Genomic DNA, 18,577 nt, shown 5'->3' on the forward strand with positions numbered 1-18,577 from the left:
TTCTCCCTTTCTTGGCCGAGTGGCCAACTGGGAGTACCCTGCGCAAAAACATCGTCGTCTTGCGCCGGGTATGATTGGCTGCTTCCATCTTTAAAACCAGTTGGGCAAGTTGTCAGCTGCTTGTTTAAAAACAAAAACACATTTTATTGAGATGACTCAATCGGTTCTGAGCCTTTGTTTTTCCATTACAGGATATAGTTTATATTACAGTATCCTCCTGTCCGTTTTGGAATATACAGTACAGTACTATAAAATATACTTGAATTTTACTGAACAATAGTGAGGAAAATATTTTTTCACCATTTGAGAAGATCATGTTAATCTCTACCACAAAGGTGTCAATCCATATCTTGGATAGCTTGATTTAGGTAATTTTGGTAAAATAATTATTGGGTACAAAATAAGTATAGCCTTTCACAATGGTAAAAATATAATTGTCATGTGAACCAGGGCTAAGTCAAGTTAGTGTTCTAACCTTACTTTAGAACAGTCGATGGGCAAAAATACTAAAACAGGACAATTATCTAACCATTATTTATTTATTTAATAGGGAAAATGCCATGCAACTGTTAAGAAGAGCACCTTCTCTAATATTGTACTTTACAATTATTTAAATGCCAAGAAGAAACAAGCGTATTGCTTACTTTTGCATAGAAGAGATTAAATAAACTGAATAAGTGATGAATGATCACACGTATGACTTGATCCTTCATGTAAGTGCAAACTGCCAAATATGAGGTCTGCTGGATTGACGGCTTTTTGTGAAAAACCCATTTGAGCTGGCACACATGGGAATCCCTCATGACCCCCCTCACTCTCTTGAGTCTGAAGTTAAACGTACTGCTGGCGAGGTCATATGGTCATCCAGATGATCTAGTTCCAAATTCAGGACACATATAAACATTTAATCAAGGGAAGGCCAAGATGCTGATGTTTTTACAATGCATCCATTTTTGGAGGGCACCATTTCTGTGGCGAAAAAGCCATAGAAAACAATCACTTCCCAGAATATGGCGAGCTCCATTTCATTGGAATGTATCATTCTGTCCTGAAACACAAAATGACAGTTGTTCTTGACTTTAGGAACTTGTTAATGCCAGAAGATTAACCAAACTGGATAATCGAGAGGAAGGCTCTTTTGTGAATGGGGATACCAGACTTCTCTCTCTCTTTCTCTCTCTCTCTCTCTGACTCTCGCTCTTCTCTTTTTCTCTCCACATGCCTCTCCCTCTTTCTTTTTGCTCTCTCCCTCTTCTTGTCCTCCTCTTTCTCTCTCTTTCTTTCTATCACTCTCTTTGTCTCTTGCTCTCGCTCTCCTCTTTCTCCTCTCTCGCTCTCCCTCCTGTTCACTCCATACCTCCTCTGTCTCTCTCGTTATTTTCTCATTCTCTTCATCTCTCCTTCTTTCTCTTCTCTCCTTCCCTCTTTTCCCTACCTCCTCTTCCCCTCTTCTCATTCTCATCTTTCTCTCTGTCTCCTATTAATGTCGTTCTCTTTCCCCTGTTACTCTCTCCCTCTATCACTCCCTTCCCCTCTCTCTCTTTCTCTCTCCCTCGCTTGGTGCCTCCTTTTTCTCTAATACAAATTGAACTTGATTTCAATTTTGTAAGAACATTATACAGAGTATCTGATAAAACATTGAAAACATTGTTGTGTTTCGTTCCATCCAGTTTCTTGAAACAAATCTTCAGATGCTTTTATGTGGGCATTAATCTTCACTAATTACATCGGTCAATATTATTGTCTTCCATTGAAACGCCAAATCTCTGTAGGGCTCTAAAAGACTTGTAGTTATGCAGGGTTGCATCTGCAATACATTATAAAAAGACCGCTCCTCGTTCATTTACTTGTCAAATGCACAGAAAAACATGCGATATAGAAAGCTCAGAAAAACAGCCTTGAGGCATTACGCAAGAAGTCTGAAGTCACGCAACGCTGTAACCCGAGAGAAGTGATGGGGAAAAGAGAATTATTATGAAACCTATAGCTGTTAAAAAGAAAACAACCTGAGGAGCCATCATAGGATGATGGGTAAAGTGTAAAAAAGCAAAAGGGAAGGCATAAGCTAAACTTTGCAAACACTGAAGTAAGCGACGTTTGTTCAGCGCTGTATTGTTATGTCTGTGAAGCCGTGCGTGCCACTGAAGCACAGCGAGGAATCTTTGTACTTTAAAGACCCCAGGAATTAATCTAATCCAAACTAGGATCTGATCTGAATTATGCTGATTTAGCAAGACAATCAAAGACTCGTGGTAGGACGGATGCGTGACGCAAAAAAGACAAAATTGTTCAAGCTGCAGTGGGGACATTCTGTACTTGTGCTGATAGATGACGCGCAGACTTCAGGCCCCATACAGAATTAATGTATTTAAGTACAACCATTTAAATGGGCAATTAAGAAAATGAACTTTGCTTAATTCAAAAATATTAACTTCAATTACAGGACCCTCAGGAATGATACAAATTACAATCACAAACACTTTTATAAAAATTATTTTGTAGTTTTTAACTTAAAATTGATGTCATCAATAAAAATACACCTGCAAAAACCTATCACGCTGTGTAGAAACCTCCTGCTGCTAATCTCTACGAGCTAAGAAACGAGCAGAATGGACACAGACTGATGGTTGAAACTTCTTGATTTCTTCATAGAGATCACCTCTGGAGAGTGTTGCTGTTTTGTTATTTTCCGGGGACATAAGCATGGAAAAAAGAACTGATTTTGTCATGGTATTAACGAGCGTTAAATTAGATTTGCGTGTATCTGCACAAACCCTGTTAAAATCTTAGGGGCACTCATACCTCATTTGAGAACTGCTGACCTCGTTGATTTGTTTGTTTGAACCACATTGTTTGTAGAAGAATAAATTCCAATATTTCGCTCCACGGTTTTGTGCGATGTCTAATTGATGCTAAGGATAATGATAAGACTGAACCATTTCTGATTTTTAAATTTTCTTTTGATTTGATCTGGTCTGTTTTGTTAAAATAGAGTGGCTTGTGATGTGCTTTGTGATGTGTGTTGGGTTGGGCACAGCTATCACAGAATGAGAAAACATGCAGCACAGGTGATGTAATTCACTTGAATTTCATGCAACACGTGCATAAACCATTGAAAGACAAGCCCATACAATCAGAGCTGTACCGCACGGCAACACAAAGCAAAGACTAGATGTATATTTGGTGCATATAAATACTGAAATGAACAGCATGCATGCAAAAAGTATCACATTTGCACTGGGTACAGTTCAACATACAGGAAGGTAACAAGCAAGTGTCAACGGCTTTTTAAATACCAGGCTAGTTTCAGTTGACCTCCTCCCTACACACACATGCGCACGCATTCACGTGCACACACACACATTAGCACACAGACTTCCTCTGTCCAGCCTCAGCTGTGCTCTGACCATAGAATTCAAGCGTAATAACATATGGAGGATGTGTGTGCCACTGTGGGTGTGTTTCCTAGACCAAAACATCATGTTTTTGTTTCTTGGCGACTCATTTTATATGATCGGAAGAAATTCCTTTACAACTACAACAAAATTGTGCCAACAAAACTAATGATGCATTCGTACAAATACAAAAAAAAAGAAAAAAAAAAGAAAAACCCAAACAGGAGCTTAATTAACACCAGAGTGGTGTACCAAATGTGAGCAAAGTGTGGGTCCACATTGACACTAGCTTCAGTCAGCCAAAGTATGATCAAATAAATACTAATAAACAAATAAAGTTAAGTTTGTTGACCTAAAACATTTTTATAAGATTCAATTCTGTATACCTGTTTACCATAGTGTTTAAAGACCTCTCCTGTTCAATCACAGATCAGATAAAAGATGTTTATCAGTGGAAATGTTCCTCTCACGCTTATTTTTTTTCACAAACACAACACGCGCAGATGATCTTTAAGAGCAGACAAACTGGCTTTGAGATTGAAAAACAAAGGGGAAACGAAACCCCAGAGTGTTCGCGTGTGCGTGCATGTCCGCTGCAGAGCCAGCTGTTGAACATCAACACACTTCTCATTGGCTCAACTGTTGTCAAGCAAATTTAAGAAAAAAAAACACAACTGCCTGCTCAGCCAATGAGGGCCAATTTAGAAGTTCCCCCGGCCTTTGCCACAGCACCTTATCTGCGGCTTGTGGATGTGACGTCACAAAGGGCTTTAAACGCCAGCACGAACGAGACTGAACACATAGTTACAAAAACACTAAGTCGTACATTTAACTGACAGGTGACCTACTTGCAGACTTTTATGCAAAGGTAAATTCTAATGCACAATTAGATACACAGTTAGTCAATTCTATCTACAGCATATTGCTTAATGCAGTAATTTATAAGTTATTAGATTTATCTATTTATAATTTACCAGATTAAGACAAACACAACCAAACTGGTCCTGAAAACTCAAACTAGCAGTTAAATGACCAACATGGGTAGCATGTAACCCCCAAGCACCTCATGAGTCACTTCTTCTAAAAATAGCTAACCAGTGATGGGAATTTTTCTAGGAGTGTTCATGAGGTGATTATTTGAAAACAACTGCTGGCAGAGATTTATAGAAAGAGTGTTGCATTTAGCAGTTTCTTGTGAAAAATCATTAACATGCTGAGCACTTTCACTTCAATGTTTATGGTTTCATTCATTTTTTAAAAAAGCATATATGACCCACTGTGGCATGTTGTCGGGTAAAGTTTCATGTAAGTGACATTTTTGGAGATTTCAGAATTTTTGAGGTCTCCATTTTGATTTCCAATTAGTCCCCAAAAGGTAAAATTCTGAATCCAAATGTATGAAGATGAGGGATAAGTAGACAATGTGGATCTTGAGCAATATTTTTCCTTTTTCTTCTGGATAGTTCACCAGCACATTCTATTAGACCTGTCAAATACAAACCAGAGATCCTCGCCTCAAATGATATTTCTTTATATAGATACAAAAAATGCAGCATAACGTTAGCCTCCAGCATAAAAAAAAAATACTGACTTATGTATGACTGTGTTGTTTATAATGTTGTTGTCATGTGAACTGAACACCAACAAATGTAATTCATCATCCAAACCGCTTATCCATTAGATGTACAGTTAATCATCAGTTCAGGAACCTCTTCCTATAATAAGTCTATTTATACTTTTAATTGAATATATTTAAGTTATGTCACGAACACGAGGACAATGCTCCTCAGTTGTGACTACAGGCGAGCAGATGACTTCCCACCAAAGAAGAAGATAAATGGTATTTTATTAAATTTGGTGGGGAAAGTTTGAAATGCCTTGCATGAAATAATGTCATGTAAAATGTAATGTAAATGTCATGTTTTGCTCAATTCTCAAAGTAGTCATTTTCTGCAATATTTTCTAAGGATGGTGTGTGTCAAATGTCAGTGACAAGTTAGCCGTCTTTGGCAAAGTCACAAGTCCACTTGTTGCTGTATTATGTGGGATGACAATAAAATCTAATATGAACACTGATAACCTTGAAGATTGTTCCTAGCCTTGCCCCATAATGCATGCAACGCAAGTGACTGTAAAGTGTTTGTTTTCTATTACTTTGAATGCAAAAATAAAGTGTTGAACGGTCAAATTACAATAATCTCTAGCCCTTTGCATTATATAGTCTCCAAAAAACCCTTCTACAGATAGTACATTATAGATAGTACAGTACATTCAGTACATTCTCAGCCTCACCGCAGAATACAACCACAATAATTGAAAAAAAAAAGAAGACATAAAATTAAAACAAAATGACAATTAAGCATTATCACTATTGCAAGGACACAACTTCATTATAGTTTTTCTAAAGGATCTCCTCAGATGGTGGAGATATTCTTAATGAAGTGGCCAATAAGGGCAACATACACATGCACGAGTGCCTATGCATGATTCTGAAATAAACACATATTTTTATCACAGGACAAATGAAATGAAACAACCCAAGCAAGGAGTCTCTAATAATAAAAAAAAGTGTCAGTCATAACAAAAGACAAGAGATCAAGTAGAGAAATGTTTTTTGTCACAACAATACTTGAACTCAAACTGTGTTTACAGGCAGCTTCGTTGATGTCTTTGCAGGAGGGAAATTACAGACCTACTGGGTGAGAGGTTATACCCAAGTGGGTGAGCAACCAGCACAACAAACCTCAGCTACTCGGCCCTTCTGATGCCGACTACTTTGTCTCAAAAGAGAATCTACCATAAGAATGTTCACATTTGGAATTTTCTTTTCAACTAATTCAAAAGTCATTTCTGGTTTGGCGTACTCAGAGTCATACTCGTCGGCGATGCAAGTACATTCTTTGGGGTTTTAGTTAAAGTTCTTGAGTTATTTTTAGAGTTAGGCAACAGTCATGTAATGTAACTGCGGTCAGAGTTTTGTGCAAGTGGTGATAACATCAGCTGCTGCTTTGTGCTACTGGCAGCCAAATACTCAAGACTGTTGCACAGAGCACAAAATGGCACAAAAGCGCTTCCTCTCATCCAAGTGTATCATTGTCTTATCTATTTGTTCCTGGACAATGCAGCTCCGCCTGTCCTTGGCCTGGGAAAATGTCTTTACATTTCCCTATGAAAATATGAAGGTGAGCTAAAGATGGGCATAGCGCTGTAGAAGTGTTGATCTTATTTTATAACCTGATATGGTGCCGTAAAGTTGAACGTGGTCTTAGTTAAGAGACCAACTGACGGCCACAAGCAGTTAGTCTCCACCGCCCCGCTTGAGTCCTGTAACGTATGTTTGTCAATCGTAAAATGATTCAGGAAGATTTGCGCCTTTAGCTGTACTGAAAATTCAACGACACACACAGCCTTTTGGAGTAAACACGGCAGAAACCTTTATATGGCCGATTGGAATTTGTCAACAACAGGGTCGGCCACATCAAAAGCAGTCTTTCTTCCCACAGTTTGTATCTTGAGAAAGCTGACAATAGGACGTTTCCACTCCCATAGGGAGGAGCAAAGCCTTGGTTTGGTCCAGCAAAGCCTGGATTGGTCCCCTGTCAATCATAGAAGTAACTGCGAAGTTCGGTGCATTACGTGAGTTGATTACAAATAAGATTGTAGGCTGTCCATCTGTTATGTTGAGGACAGACGACAATACTTAACTTAGCAACTCTAAAGCATGCTCAACTAGCCCGGTATATGCCGTGACTGTAGGACTCAAGTACGGACTCAGACTGGAGTCGAGTCCTTGTCATTTGACTCAGACGTTTCTCACATTTGGGCCCTGGATCGGCAAAATATTTTCAGCGACTTGATAGAGTACAGCTGTGATTTTATACCTGAAAATTAATGTCGTCCTTTAAATGAAACTTATGTCTAACTGCAGTTGGCCACAATGTTTAATAACAAACAAACAAAGAGAACACAAAACTGAATAATCTGCAGATTCTGTTAGAAGACAGTTTTGGACACATATGGATCATTTGTGATTGTGGAAATAGTACTCTTCTGTTTGAAGGTTTGCTATTGATCTCATCTGGATTTTTGGACTTGGACTCAGACCCTGTGGCCTTGGACTTGACCTGGATTCTGACCTTTTTGACTTGAAATTGACGTGGAGACCGACCTTTCTGACTTGGAATTGACTTGGACTTGGATATTTGTGACTTGAACTGTACTTGGACTCCAACCTTTCTGACTTGGACTCTGAACTTTCTGACAGAATATACTTGCTTTGACCCTTATGACTCAAAATTGACGGACTCTGATCTTTGTGACTCAAACCTCACTTAGAAATGATGGTCGACTCCAGCCCTGGTATACAGGAATTTCTGATGGTCTATGAAGTAATCCTGCAAAGGTTAAGTAAAGGCTGGCATGAAGGTTAGGAGATTATTTGACTTTCAAAAGAGGCTTCAGGACTTAGGCTAACCACATGCTTGTTGTTACAAGCTTGTTTTTTTTCATCATTTCTATTGTGATGACCGACTTGGAAGACTAAATATAGTATACAACCTCTCAAAACAGTCCTTTGCTCCTTCATGTCTGGCATCAGTTCACTTCAAATTTGGTCATTGTTCTATTTCATGGATCGACAACCCTGTGGATTGCATATGAGAATACGTCATGGCAAATATTGATTGACGATCATGATTATCACTCCCCACCGCAGTAAGAAATGAGACAATCAGGCCTTTGATAAGACCTAGATGAAATGGTGTTAACCAGGCAAAAACATTAACATCTCAACTTGTGTAAATGACATTAATCCAGTCAGGTTTTCTGTTCATGTGCTGCAAGAGCTTGCTCTCTAATCATATTAGCCAATTTTGTGAGCACAGCTATGAAAAATTCAATTGAACACATTTTTGGTCAGGCTAACCGAATATTTCAATTTCTTGTTGCACCACGTAAACATACATTATGTTTCAAATGTATATCTGACAATGCCTATTGTAAGAGTGACTGGAGTCGAATCAAGTATGTGTGACCATCAAAGTCTTAAAATAGGACAATGAGATACAAACAACATGATAGAACTGAAGTGTCTCTAATCAGAACGTTTTGCATCCGAGCATATGTATAAAAGGACCCAAAGGCTATCTCACATCAAGAGATTGCTGTTGAACCAAATGAAAGCTTTCAGACCAAATACAGACACGATAGTGAGCTCACATAGGCACGTGAGCGTGTGCGCATATGGGAGGAAGAAGTAAGAGGAAGAAGGAGGCCTCGGGAGTGATGTAGCCGTCAGCGCTGGCTCGCTCCAGTTTGTGCTGCTTCTTACCGGCTTGGCCCCTAAGTGAGTGTGCGAGGTGAGTAGGAGGGTACGAGGATTTAGGGCCCAACTGTCCTATAAAGTTTTCACAACCCTGGCTCGTGCATCATTGCTATAATAGCTGTCAGCATAAAGGGAGCGCATGCATCATCCTCCGGTGAAGCCAGATACTCAACTCACGTCTTTGCTACAGAGAGGGGTATTTCTTGTTGTTTCTTGCCATTGGCTGACTCTTTGACTGCCTGTTTAGCGTAACTAGGTTGCACATGGCATCAGGTTGTATTGGCCCGACTTTCTCCAGAAATCCCCTTCAGCACCTCCTGGGCAACGGTAAGAGGCCCACCGTCCAGCTGAGCAACATAAGCCATGAACATTTTATGGTTGTACTACGGGGCCTGTACCTATTTAAAATAATCAGGCCAGCCTCTAAAGGAGCTGTCTTGAGAGGCACCTGACTGGATTAAAGGACGAGAGAAGCTCTTACTTCCCCTTAACCTCCTCCTGTCCAACCATTTTGAAGACTCGTGCTCCTTCGTGTCTCATTATCTCAATCACTAGCCAAAATTATAACCGTATTTGGGCATAGAAGGAATGTCCTTTGAAAGTCATAAGGAATCTCAAAGTGATGCCAAATTGGAAACCTAATCAAAGTCACAAAAAATTGATTTTGATCAAAATGTGGACTACACCTTTCACTGGTCATTAGTCAATTACCCAGGCACATAAAGACAGACAACCGCTTATTCTCATATAAGCGTCATCATCAAGTGGAAACTGAATATCTGGTGTTATTTACAACATCAGGGCTTTGAATTTATTCCCACACAGATTTGAACATGAGCTTGCGCTTTTATGTAAATGGAGAAAAAAACTAATGTGTAGTCGGACAAAAGTAGAAGCTATTGTTACAGACGTGTTTGTCCTTGCCAATGTCAAAGATTACTTAAAGCCCTGAAAAACAAAAGCACTGAATGAATACACAACAAGAAGCAACAACTGAAGGTAATGTTGTGTTAGCTGGAAAAGTTTATACAGCAGATACCTTTAAGTGCATGTTCCAGGTTTTTAAAATGAAAAATGTGACATCCGTCCAAGTTCGTTCGTTGCTTATCCTCACAGCTGACCTCAAGCAGTAGGCGGGGGACAATCGGAACTGGTTGCCAACCAATCACAGGGCACACAAAGACAAACGAAGATTCACATTCACATATACACCTAATGGCAATTTGGAGTGTCCAATACACGTACCGTGCATGTTTTTGGAGTGGGGGATGGGACCGGCGTGCCCAGAGAAGACACGGGCACGGGGAGAACATGCAAACGGCACACAGGAAGGCCGGGGCACACTAGTGCAAATGTTGCTTTTAAGGTTTGAGTTCACGTTTTTGAAGCAGAATCTACATCAATAGATTACACTTACGATAATGAAAATGATGTTAGAGATTTCTGAGTAGCTTTAAGCAAACACTTTAGTGCTTTTACCCATTTTAATTAAACTACTTTCATTTGTTTTGGAGTGATAGTTGACAAGGAGAATCTGTACCATTCCTCATGCAGTGAAGTTGTGTACTCTGCACACTGGTTATCCAAATGAGCAAGGATCAAAAACCATAAAACCGTAAGTAGCATTGAAATTCCTGGGATTTGTGGTTGTCTCTCAGAAACATACCTCCTGGGTTTATAAGGAGGTGGTCACCTTTCCTGTATTTTCCCTCTGTTATTATTTATGCTGCTGCCTTTTCTGCTCTGAGGGAGGAAAGATTCTGTGATCACCATCCAAGATTAGCATCTTGACCAATGATGATGACACACTGAACATGGTCCATAGTACGCTTATGGCAACTTGAGGGAAACGGCAGGTATTCACGCAGTGATGCGCACCGAAGACAAGGATGTTACGCTCTGGCAATCTTGGAGCACTCCAACACGCAGCTATGTGGAGATGAGCCCAGCTACATCTAATTTAGTGTCCCTGTGACCGCTGGACATTCACGGCTTGTGGACGTCAGGCTAACGGAAAGCATGACGCTATTCAATCCATGGAAAAACACAGCAATTATTTACAGGAGCTTTTCCAAGAGCACCAGTGATGTCCATTTGCAGTTACGCATCCATGCATCCATTTTGGTTGATTATTGTATTCTGCTGAATCAGCAAAGTGACAGGCTGAGATTGCATTTTGTAAAAGTTTTTTTTTTCTTCCTTTTTTTTTTTAGTGGTGTGATGAGGTTTTTCTTCATGTTAAATTTGTTAAAGAATGGAAACCACTGTTTTGGAGAATATAATATTTACACAGGAAAATCTTATACAGAATTCTAGTCTAGTGTATTATTGATCACTCACTTTGTTCAATTTCTTGTATGGAACCCCCTCGCAAACGACATCTTGCATTTCACTGAGTTTATCCCTTGAGTTTAAACTGTTAAATGTGACAATATCTTAACATCAGTCAGAGGAACACACACATAAAAAACAAGTACCGTTAAGTTATGTCAAGGTTCCGTAACATATTGTGAAGCCCTTTTTCAGTCCAAGTAAAATAAAACATAGATCCATGTTTAGAAAACTCTCTTGAAGTTTTGACAGCAGAAAATATTTGGATAACATTTCCTGCTCAACGTGGAGCCAGCATACGTCATGTAATTCATCGGAAAGGAATTGGGCACAATTTAATTGTCGGGAAAAATATTGAACTAGAGCTGAGGAGTTTCGCAATGGAAAAATTAAATTGGGTCGGCCTCACCCTTGCCCAGGTGCAGCTGATTTCAGTTTCAGCTGTAGTAGAACGAAACGCTGCCAAAAGGTTCACGACTTGGATTAGGCGGCAAGGCGGATTTGGATTTGAAGAAGGGGCACTTTTTATGACTTCATAAAATGAGTCATGTGAGCTGGTTCATATCCATACACATTTTTGCACGCACTCATACTCAGCCTGAGGTATTCTCTGCTTGGAAACACACATCCTTCTCACGTTGTCTTGGATCTCATTGTTTTACCACACAGTCAGTTTGCAACAGATTTGGATGTTAATGGCAAAAGATTCACAAAATGAACAAAAGCATATCTGAAGTAAATTTGTGTGACATTTATATTTTAAATGATTTATCAGATAATGAAAAATCCAAATTTATCTTCTGCAACAAAAGCAAATGGACCTCCAAATGGACAACATGTAAAAGTGTCCTCTGGTCTGATGAGTCCACTTGTCAAATTATTGTGAAACTAATGGAAGTTGTGTTGTCTGATACAAATAAGAAAAGGACCATATGGATTGAAAGTTTAAAAGCCAGCATCGGTGATGGTATGGGCAAATATCAATGCCCATGCCAATGAACATAATCATACAGTAGATACATGAAACAATGCACACTTCAGGTGTCTACGGGACACAGAACACAGGGAAAAACAGTTTTGTTTATACATGTTTTAAGACTCAATGCTCAATGATGACACTTTACAAAATTCCATACAATGAATATAAGAAAATAAAACCAGCAATTTATGTGGAGGTGCTATCGCCCTTTAAGTCATTGATATTTAAACATCAACGGTGCAGCAACACACATTGACAAAGAATAGGACAATACTGTACTCATAAATATTTTATATCCTCTGTTGAAAAGGACTAATATTAGTTACTACAGTATTAAGTTATTTTCAATTTTACCTAGTTAGAAAAAGTGGTAAATGATGTAATTTCCTATGTAATCTCCTTTCCCTCGAAAATCCAGTTTAAGTAAATGCAATAGATCCCACTATTGTTTTTTTCCATTTGAACTACTGTTTTGAGCGGCTGTGACCGTCTTCTTTGTGTGTTTACATATTCATGTACTACACTGCCCCCTAGCGGCCATGTCAATATACATACTAATACATACCAATAGGAGCTGCACAGTGAAATAAATCCATCCATCTTTTTTCTTTGCATCTTGACCTTACAAGGGTCACCGGCTTGCTGATGCCTATCTCAGCTGGTTACCGGCCATATATTGCCAATATACTGCAGTGCCCAATATACCTAGAGCACATGTTTTTGGTAATGAGGGAGTAATACAGAGCGCCTGGAGAAAAACTTGCTAGGCACGGGGGGAACAAGCAAACTTCTCACACTTTTCACAGGAAGGCCAGAGAGAGCTGGATTTGAACGCGGGACTCTGAACTCTGAGGCGGACGTGCTAACCGCTCTTTCACCGCGCCGCCTCGCTAATTTAAAAATAGACTTTTCATCCCATCACTTTGCAGTTAACTGGGTGAAAATCCACAATTTCCAAGCAGAACTACATCATGTCAAAGGGTAAAAGAGATGCAGAGTTGCAGAGTTGTGCAATTTGGCATTCTCTATACAATATTATTTCCTGCTTGCCACCACAAACAGAAAGTTGTCAGTGAGGGCAAGAAGTAGTTGTGTTTGTTCTTTTTGGTTCCCTATCGCTCATTAGCTGCTTGATGAAAATCTCTCTTATTATGGTGGTGTCTCCCTTTGCTCTTCAGACTTTTGAAATGTTTGGTAAGTCAAAGTATTCATACATTGTGTGTTTTTGTAAGAACAATTCCAAAAAAGAAGCAGGGCTCTACTTGTTGGTAGTATGAGACCCCTCCCCCCCTTCCCTGTTTACTGTAATGGTGAAGATGATGGCCGGCGCAGTAAAACATATTAATAGTGTGCGTGTCTGATCTTGGCTGAAAGTAGAAGAAGGGTTGGTATGAAAATAAGTTTTAGGATCTGGCAGCTGGCTGGATCCACTAATAGCACGGGCTCTCATGATGTCTGGGATCCGCAGCCAGCGTGACCTCACCAACCTGCTGCTGCTAGCGCCGTTGATGGTGTGTCACAGGCCACCTCTGCCGGGACAATAACTCTCTTTGTTCTCTTCGCGCTACAGTATCTCGCTTCTGTTTATTTAGTTCAGGATCACAAGGAGTTGTAGTATGACAAACAGAAAAACATTCAAGCCCTCACTAACAATCGTGCTACATCTTGTATATCTAAATACATGCGCGGTATGCATACCTCAGAGGTATATTACTTTATATTATATTATACTTCCCAGATGAGGCTCTTTTGCCACTTTCAAAGAGAGTGACATAGAGTTTTATGGCTTCAAGAAAATCTGGGGAAATTATACCTTGGTGATTTATATGGCAATGAATACTTCTTCTGGGTACTTATAGATGCATCAATATTTCAGCATTTTAATATTGCACTACAACATTGTCCTGCATAGCCTGGTTTCATGGGCATGACAATCTCGTAAACGGGAGCTGGCCCAGTTGTTGCACTGATCAATCAAGCAAAGTGCCGAACTCGGTAAAAGACTACCTCCTCCACGTCAACATTCTCATAAAATCTTGATTCAGTAGTCATCTGAATGATATGCTTTGTCGGTTCTTTTCCGCACTTAAAAATAATAAATATTCAGTTGCACCTATCGTAGTTCACCGTGGTTTGATTTGATCTGTGATCCAACGATGACCAGTTCAGGGTGTGCCCCGCCTCTCACCCAAAATGAAATGGAACTGGCTCCAGCCAGGGCTGGACTGGCAATCTGGCATACAAGGCAGATGCCCGGTGGATTGATGTGTTTTGGGGCTGATGAGGTGCTAATTCATTACTATTTTTTCCATTTTACCCCAAGAGAGTAGCCCACAATAAAGCACATGAATCAATTTACGATAATGAAAGCAAACAAGCCAATATATGTCAGTGATTGAGCTATGTGGTGGCCTCGAGAGGTCAGGGGTCATGTCTTGATAGACATCTTTTAAGTATCTGTCCTTCTATTGGATCGTTTGACGCATAGATGCATGTGTGCAGTCCGGCCAGTTGAAGTCCACATTGCCAGGGCTGATTTTTTTGGTGCCAAATGGTGGGTCAAAACAGAGAGATTGTTTTATGCCAAATCAACCCAATTATGTTGTTTTTTTGTGTGTGTTCAAAACAACCATGTTTTTTTCACAATTTTTTGCTTTAAATAACCTACACGTAAAAATTACTGTGTTACAATTTTAGTATGTTCATTTAAGACACCACTGTGCTTTTTAAGTGTTCACTTACAAAAAAAAGAAAGTTGGATTCCCTCAACCCAAGCAAAGGATCAGTCAGTCTTGTTTAGATCCATTTTGAGTTATTTTTGACCCAAACTGGGTGCTTTATATATATATATATATATATATATATATATATATATATATATATATATATATATATATATATATATATATATATATATATATATATATATATATATATATATATTAGAATGATGTTGTTTCTTCATCACCAGAACCCCTGGGAGCACGGGTTAGGCATTTTGATGGCTATGTGAATTTCTGCTGCTGGTGTCAGCAAATCTAATTTAATGCATACGTCCGACTCCGTATACTCTACATATGTTGTACAGTTTTCCTTTCAAATTAAGGGCAAAGTAATTTGAACATGAAGCAACTCATGTGCTCCAGCCCATTTTGTTTTAAATTACTAGTCAACAGTCCACATAAATATGTATAAAAAGGGCGCCCATTTGGAATTTTGGGGGAATGTTTGTGCCCCCCCCCCCATAGGGCGTACGTCATTAAAAAAAAAGGTGGTGAACCGCTGATATAGACATTTTAGGGCAGTATGGTGACATTTTGCTCATCACATTGGCCACACAAGTCTGGGGTTCTGGGTTTGGCACTGGGCAAAGGCCTTCCTGCGTGCAAAGTGTATGTTCTCCACGGGCACTCTTTTGGAACTTTCTAGGAAGCTCATAAAACTAGATAAGGGCCACCTAAATAGTCTCATGGTCCAGAGCACCGAGTCCGAGCAAAGGAATGCGGGCCATGCGTGCAAGATCATCAATACATTTAATCACGGGGGTCACCTTGTGATTCCATCCTTACTGCAAGGGAACACCAGCCTGTCACTACTCGACATCGGGGGCAGGGGAGGGGGGGCAGAGGTATCCTTTTCCACTCGCTGGGAATGTGTATCCAAATTGTTCCTGGTGACCATCAGCGCATGACGGAGCACTGGAGGAGACGGAGGCAACTGAGTCAGGAAAGAGAGAGGAGTGAGGAGGGGCGCGCGCGCAGCCCGCGCCGGATCAGACCGGTTCTGCTCCCACTCACCACCACCCCTACCCCTCCTTCATCTTGCTCGTCTCCAGTTTCCTGTCTTCATCTCATTGTCCCGGCAGCCCAAGAGAAGTGATAACAACCGATTGGCCGAAAAAATCTCGTGCGAAAACTTGGAACATCCCCTTGCATTCCTTGTAAACACTTTTAGCCAATAAGGTGTAATTGCGGTGCTCAACCGATTTTTTTATGGTCCTTATTTGTGGGCTCTGGCGGCCCAGGTCATGTGAGCAAACACGCAGCTCTGGTGTCGGCTAGAAATCCAAGCGCTCCACTTTCTAATTGCGGCTTGTTTACAATCCATGAAAGCTAGTGAGCACATCTTAGTGATCGGTAAACACACGGTAGCATCTTATCATTTTCTCATGAATGTATGTCGGCTTTCAATTTGAATCCATGCACACTGCCGCATTTATCGTTTTCCCTCTTTTGGTTAGTTGTTGGTAGCTGTTGACTTTGGAGCCGCTGCTTGAGTGTGAGTCACACACGTGAGCAGCGGCAGCCATAAATCAGCATGGCCAACTTCCACGCTGAGTCAGGAAGTTGCCGTGTGCAGCGGTAGCGATGGACTCCGAGTATGTGCACAAATCTGTTTACATTCACTTTGCCACAATCACATAAACAGACTTTTGCTTGAAAACGGACGGTCCTATTCTATACGGTCTATTTTTTGTTGTTGTCCGCAAGGCCATATAGCGTAAAATAGACCAGCTTTTGTTGAAGGTGTGACTGTAAAGAATCCAGCTTGGATGCGCTGCAGAGGATCTAATTACTGCTGTATATGGATCATTGTACCAGAGGCAGAACTGTGAAGTCATGTGCAGCTGTAGCAACAGCCAACGTTCACATTTGCAACACTGTAGACCGAAGAGTTCTGCAAAGCTCCATCCTGCCCCACTTTGCCCTCCCCGGGAGATTGTAATGATGACCATCAGATGGCAGCATGCACGGTCTATCTATGGTCTTTGCATGGCACCACTGTGAACCTGATCACCACCACAGAACATCATGTCCTGTCCGCTTTGCAGTTGGCAGATGGGATGTACATATGAACGGATGTGCTTCAACATCATGAATAAGAAACTCGGGGACATTTACATTTGACACTTCTTAACCCTGATGTACATACTGCTCAGTTTTCATGCATAAAAGTATGTCCAAAAACAATTTTGACACAGGTCAATCAATCTACTATATGCTTATGTCTTTTCAGAGACCAGACATTCAATCCCTGGAACACACTCATACACGCACATATACATATTTACACACACATAAAAACAATATATACATGGAGAGAGAGAGAGAGAGAGAGAGAGAGAGAGAGAGAGAGATGATGCCTTTTCACAAAACCAGGTCTATGTCACTAGGAATAGGATTCATTATGTGATTTGTGCAAAAATTAATTTGACAGAAATATCAATTTTGAGATTTGTACGAAAACAACCTCCTTAAGGTCTTAACTTTCATGTCCCAGCAACTGAAAGGTTCAAATTGGAATCAAAGCATACCAAAATAGGGGTTTAATAGCCAATGCACTCCGTTCAAAGATGAATGTGCCAAAACTTTAAATGCATTTTTTTCTCAAAACTAAGCTTTTCAATTTGACAACAACTGCTGTAACGTTGTCCATTTTCATTTTCAAAGACATAAACCCATCCATCTATCTATCTATCTATCTATCTATCTATCTATCTATCTATCTATCTATCTATCTATCTATCTATCTATCTATCTATCTATATATATATATATATATCTATATATATATATATATATATCTATATATATATATATATATATATATATATCTATATATATATATATATATATATATATATATATATATATATCTATATATATATATATATATATATATATATATATATATCTATATATATATATATATATATATATATATATATATATATATATATATATATGGAAACATAATTCTTGTATCGAGTCAACATGCACTATAGCACTTTATGGTTGGTATAAAATCAGAACATCTGTTCTAAATGTTCGTTTAAACAATTATTGCTTTACACACATGGTCATACATCTTGTTTTATCAACTTGGTCATGTGGTGACTCCTTGTGTCCATGAATCAGCACAATGGTTGCCGGAGATGCAAATACAAGTTGTTCACGTGAACTATAACTCATTGTATTGTCATCTAGTTAAAAAGCGCTGAGGGCAAACAACACAGCTGTAAAGACAGGTGCTCCGCACACGACACTCGCACTTCTTTCTTTAAATGGGGAGAACTTCAACAATTCATAAACCAACTTTAAAGTGTCCGAAATGGAGGCTCCGGGTGGTCAAATGGAATGTGTTAAAAAAAAAAAAAAAAAAAAGGGAATGGGATGTGAGTAAGTTCCCAGACCTAAAAAAAAAAAAAAAATGCACCTAGTTTGCACTTGACAGTAAAGATTCAGTTTGGGTTCAATCTCTGGGTACACAGTCCAGGTGTGAGGCTTAACCACGGCTGGCAAATCCATCGGGACTCGGGAAGCAAGGCTCAATAAAAATAAATGGATAGGCTAGGCTACATTATCGTTTTTGGCTAACCCATTCAAAAGAATGGCGGATTAGCTATGTTGCCACAATTCACCAATTGAGCAGTTTAATCGTATACTTGGCTCAGTTTTCCTCGCTAAGCGGCTCTGGTAGTTGTCTCCTACATATGTTGCACAATGTTTCCTAACTTTTGGTATTAGAATTATGCAAAACAACAACCTG

Source organism: Hippichthys cyanospilos, chromosome 10 (assembly GCF_059441005.1).
Source record: "Hippichthys cyanospilos isolate Australia breed blue-spotted pipefish chromosome 10, RoL_Hcya_1.0, whole genome shotgun sequence".
Classification (NCBI taxonomy): domain Eukaryota; kingdom Metazoa; phylum Chordata; class Actinopteri; order Syngnathiformes; family Syngnathidae; genus Hippichthys; species Hippichthys cyanospilos.